Here is a 6,144-nt window from a genome sequence, read left to right as displayed (position 1 = left end):
TTTCACCATATAAAAATTTTACTAAACCAACATTTTAAATATGAACATAGTTATATTGCTATGAAGAGATGTCACAGAGGTCAAGAGAACTGGCTAAATTTCTAGAGGTCCTGAGTTCAATTTCCAGCAATCTCATGGTGGCATACAATCATCTGCAATGAGATCTGGGGCCCTCTTCTGGCCTGCAGGCATACATGTAGTCAGAACACTATGTACATAATAAGTAAATAAATAAATAAATCTTTAAGAAAAAACTATTAGAATCAGAAGATAAAGGTGGGAATTTAGATATGAAGGAGCATCACCAATAGATACCTGTGGAGATGGCTATCACTCTGGAATTCAGCTGGATTCCAGAAGACACAGAGGAGTGCAGTAAAGAGGTGAGCATGATTAGGAAATTTCTTCTTTATTTATCAGCTCAATACCAAGTCAGAGGAAAATGATATTCTGGTGACTCTATGTAAGACAACCTACCAGTAAGGCCACATGTATACTGAAGAGGCCAATCTCTATTTAGACTGCGTTCTTCGTAGTGAGTGGGAAGCAGAAACAAACACAAAAAATAATTTCAACCAAAATTTTCCCTGCCTGCAAGATGTGATGGGATAAAAAACGAGTAGAAAAATTAATTGTATGTCCAAGTCATCCATAGCAACACCATGCATGACAGCCAACCTCTGACACTATTAACAATACTCTGATATACTCACAGAGAGGAGCCTACCATAGCTGTCCTTTAAGAGGCTCAACCAAGAAATCAATTGAAATGAATGCTGAGACTAACATAGAAACATCTGGGATAGCACACTTTTTGTGGAAAATTGGAAAGAAAGAAGGCCTTGGAGGGAACACTAGCTCCACAAGAAGACCAACAGAGCCAAAGAATATGTGCCAAAGAGGGCTTGATGAGACTGAAGCATCAACCAGGGGCCATGTATGGACTGTGCTTATGCCTGAAAATGCCTGAAGGTATTGGGATGTGTGTGACAGGTGAAAGCAGTATTTAGAAAAATACAGCAGAAAATATAAGAGTTATTGAAGAAATTGAGCAAACACAAACTCTCAAATGACATAGAATCAAAAGGAGGATTTTTGAACTGAGGAATGAAATCAGTAGTAAGATTAATACTAGATACAGATGACAGAGAGAAAAATACTTGTTAGGTACCTGACACGTGTGAGTGACTGTTCCATAAGGTATCCCACTAAATTGTATGAATTTTTAAATAAATAAATAATTATTTTTACACACTAAAACTGGATACCATGCTCCATATCACATAATGGAAATTTCCCTTGCCAGCTTAAAAGATGATTTTTTCTGTCTTCCTAGGAAAGCCTTCCATGGTGACTTTTCTTTCTATCCATGTCTTAGCATTCCAGGAGAGCTCATCACAGAACCACAGGTCTTGTATAAATTAAATGATCTTTATTAACTATACAACAAGACACGGAGAAATAGACAAACCTTGTGTCTCATCTCAAATGCTAAATATGCTATATCAGCACAGTACCTGACAATTTTCTGCACTTTTCTGGCTTTTCTTGAGCTCCACATGCATTTCAAGATGCTCATGAGCATGAAATCATCAGTAGATGAACAGAAAAATCACAAAATGTTTACAGATTAAACACAATATTCCTTCCCAGCTGTTATTTGCTTCATAGATACTCAAGACAATACTTCTTCACAGGCATGACTGGAATGTAAAATGAGAAAAAGCAATTTAGTAAATAAAAAATAATGTGGAAGAAGTGGGTCAGCATGCAGCATTGCATTTGAAAATGGAGAATCTGGGAGGGAGATAATGATTTAGAAGTCACATATTCAGCTTTCATTCTCATGAACAATGATTGGTTGGATGTAGGACTGCTTGGTATTTATTAGGATTTGAAACAAGGTACATAGATCTGATGTTCTCTCTAGATCTTGCTGAACCTTTAATTATCAATCTTTAGTTTGTAAACAAGATAGATAATATTTGATATAGCAATACTGAGCAGATTTCTATATTGGACCTGTTTATTGATTTTGAAGACAATGGAAGCAAAGGCTTTGTTTGGATAATCTGTACCAGTGCAAAGTGTAGCATATTCTCCAATATGCTTGCTTTTTGAGTCTCAATTGCTCTAAATGTGTACAGCCTCTCTCTGAATTGGATTTTACAATACAATTTCCAATGTGTCCCCATGAATTGGAGTGTTGAGAGTCTTTCCGTAACCATTTCTGCATGTCACATTGTTGATCATCTCACACAATACACTGAGATCATTTATTACTTTACTCACATGATTATTTTGTTAGGGCATACCAAAGAATAAATTTGAACAAAATACTTTTCTCAATGGGCTTTAAATTTTAAATGTGAGTGATTTTATTTAACCTTGGACTAAACTATTCATATATTTATTTACCCACCCATGCTTATCCTACGGACTATGGACATCAGGTTCATAGCCCCAGGGAAGGGGGTGTTAAAAATTCCTCCTGGAATCAGGATCAATGTGGAAAACAAGGAGACAAGAACAAACAGCTACAGTCTCCTTGACCAGAGAAATAAAAGCAGGTCAAAAAACACAGGTGCTCATTTGATGTACTGATGGCAGTTCAGATTCCACATTGCCCAGGTTTAAGGCAGGACAAGTATGTGTGCTTGGATTTTCCGTTTCTTGCTACTGAACATCCCCCTTCTCCTGGCCAGTTTCATTCATCCCGGGTGCTATTTGAGAATGAAGTTGAGGGAAGATAAAGACCTGGACTTGGGGGCAAATTGTGTCATTTTCCTTCAAACAACCACTGAGACAATAGGCAGAGAGCATTGGACCAAATATCTGAATAAATTGTAAGTGCTTTTAAAAACTTCCATGTAAATATCCTGACCCATATTTCATGAGGAATTTGATGAGGATCGTAGCAATACTTTGAGTCTTCTGTCCTATTCTCACAGCTTGCATATTAAGAGTGAACTATCACTTCTTTACAGATACTTTGTTATTTTTGTACTTTTAATTCTTTTCAGTTTTCTGATATTATTTCTGTTAGGCACCTCATTTAAAGCTGTAGACTGACTGGCAAAACATCCCGCACAGTGACCCAACATACATAGTCCTCCTAAACATAGTTTCTATTGTACCATAGCCAGTGATGTATGCCTGAAGCAACACCATATATTTCAACAAGTTTTATCCTATGTGCATTACACTAAAGGACTATACATTCTGGTGTATCTCCTAGTGCATGTAGTGTTTGTGTTAGCAGTGTTTGTGTGACACGTAGCTCTTGAGAGTTTCCACATAGATACAAAGACACTCTCTCCAATTCCTTGCATGTGGTCACACTGTGGTTTCTGAAGCTCGATTGAGAATGGAAGTAAGAGATCAGGTTACTGGGAACCATGTTCCTGATGCTCCATACTTCCTTGTGTAGTTGTACAAACACTAGCTTTTATGTATAACCAAGGTGAGTTCTTCACACTCTTGACTGTAAAGGATATTTTTGGATTCTTTGAAATGTGAGGTATCACTCATACTGTTTACAGTTTAGATCCCTCTTTGTTTGCGGGAGTGGCAGTTGTGTCACATGATGGGTGGCAACACTTGAGAACAGACAGAGAAGCTACTTAGTAATTCAGTTTTGACATTATTTAACAGCCATACATCTTCTCCCTTTATGTATGAATTGTCTATTTACTGAGACATAAGTCATATTTACCTCTCTCATTTATTTCTGTAATTTTGCTATGCATAGCTGAACGTTTTAGAAATACAGAATTCAAACAAAGTTTCTGAATTTCTCAGTTGTTTTAAACACAGAACATTGGACAACTAGGCTAGGCATACAGCTTAAATAATTGATGTTTCCCGAATTTTGTTGTAGGGTATAGTGATCGAAAGCACAGGTCCTGAATCTGAATTCTTTTTTCTGTTACTGAAATTCTCAATAATAAATGTTCTCTGTATAAGTAAAGAATATTCTAAAAGAGATTATTTTTATAAATAAAAACACCACAGAGATACAAATTTTAAATGAAAACGGACTGTATTTAATTCTGAGTGAATCATTCAGAATGTGTAAGTTTGATGTTTATTGGTCAGATAGGACTTGACACGGAAGACACAGGAATTATTTTTCTCTCAGTAATAAAACTACAGTATGCTATTATTTTACAACAATTGATGTTTTGCCTGTTTTTTATTTAAAAATGAACATTCTCACACATTTTTTGTATTCTATTTTATAAACATAAATTATGGCATTTACAAAGCTCACTGCAATTTCTGAATATTCTTGGTTCTCAGTAGGGCACCTCAGTTTCGTTGGTGTTACCAGAGAGTGGGTCAAAGTAATGTTTTTTGAGATAGTTTTTAGTAATGTCCTGGCTGTTCGGCACTCATTTCATAGAAAATGATGTCTTCAATCTAACAGTAATCTGACTGCATCTGCCTCCCTGAGTGCTGGCATTACAAAGGATGTACCACCATATGTAGCTTAGGATTTGTTCTAGTAGAAAAATTGTGTTACCAGGATATGTTCAGTGTGAGTACATCACATGTGTGTGTAAACAAAAAATGGGAGAATCATAATTGGGTGGTGGCTTGTGATCTTATTCTCTGATCTGTGTACCAGAAGCAAGTGTGTGCATGGGCCTTTGAGTCAGAATATTCTACTGCAATGGATGAAATTTAAAAACTGTGGATTGTACTAACATATTGTGGCCTAAAATATTTATTTTCCACACAAACATGTGCCTACATATATTTTTATTAATTTTACTTTAGATAAAAGAATTTGTATAACAATAAAATTTACAAAAGGATTTTATTTCTCTAGTAGTCAAACGGGAAGAAAAAACTCAAGAGAGAGATGGAAATGAGGTGATTTGTTAAATATATTACCACTAATTATAAATAAATTTAAGTACAGGAGCTGAAAGTAGCCCCTGATAAGGTCTACTGTGCACTCCTCATTATTCCTTTAACTGTCTTAGCTAATTTCATTAATTTCATGATAAAAACCTAAGACATCTCACAATCAAATATATTTTTTATATTGCTCACTATTTTCAAATTAAGATTTCCTGAGAATTTTTCTTTGGTCAAATCTATGCTGGTGTCTTTTTAAAAATTTTGTATTAATTTATTCTTGTTACATCTCAATGGTTATCCCATCCCTTGTATCCTCCCATTCTTCCCTCCCTCCCATTTTCCCCTTATTCCCCTCCCCAATGACTGTTCCTGAGGGGGATTTCCTACCCCTGTATATGCTCATAGGGTATCAAGTCTCTTCTTGGTAACCTGCTATCCTTCCTCTGAGAGCCACCAGGTCTCCCCATCCAGGGGACATGGTCAAATATGAGGCATATGCTGGTGTCTTTACCTTCTGAGACAGCATCCAAAAACAAGACATACAAATAGTCTCCGTAGAAGATGTCAAAAGCACATATTGTATATGAGAGACACATTCTGAGAAGCATTTAAAGCATGTATAATTTCCAGCTTCTTATGTCATTATAATCTCACCGCACAGGACATCTTTTTCAGTCTTTGGAGGTGGGACGAACTACTGTTCAATAAAGGATATTGCTTGTATTCATTACAAATGATTAGCTGTATATCTCTGTCCATAATAAACAGTGTTTCCTTTTGCATTGGCTTTTTCCATGGATGAAGTCAACAGGAACTCTGGTCTTTTACCAAATATGTCTCTGCTGGAATACATTGGATTTGGTTGTAAGACAGTGCCACAATTCACCAGTCATATGCGTATGGTCATAAACAATGCTCTACCTAATTATGAGTGTAAATGAAAGCTAATGTGTGGAGTGTTACTTACAGGAACAAGCTGGGAAACAGCGGCAACAACAGAGACATTCATGAACCTCTTACTAGGTTACCCAGTGAGAATTTTTGGAGTGGGATTTTGATATCATGTCTCTTTTGGTATGATTCAGAGATTCTAAGAAGAGTTTAAGGAGGAGAATGACCTCATGATTTTATCAGTCTATTTGTTCAAAGGCCTTAGTATTTAGAGACATGATAGGTCTTCCACCCACATGTCCTTCTTTGAAATAGAGAAGAGGGAAGACATAAGAGTTAATTGGTTTCTCTAGAACTCTCAGAAGTGAGTGAAATGTGTTTACA

The 6,144-nt window shown here is 36.2% G+C and overlaps 1 pseudogene; it reads left to right on the top strand.

Moving 5' to 3' along the window:
- Positions 1 to 323: 323 nt before the first annotated feature.
- LOC127212619 (vomeronasal type-2 receptor 116-like) overlaps positions 324 to 6,144 on the top strand; it is a 31,619-nt pseudogene continuing 25,798 nt past the window's right edge.

This window comes from Acomys russatus, chromosome 31, assembly GCF_903995435.1.
Source record: "Acomys russatus chromosome 31, mAcoRus1.1, whole genome shotgun sequence".
NCBI lineage: Eukaryota > Metazoa > Chordata > Mammalia > Rodentia > Muridae > Acomys > Acomys russatus.
This window is presented reverse-complemented; position numbering and strand designations above follow the sequence as displayed.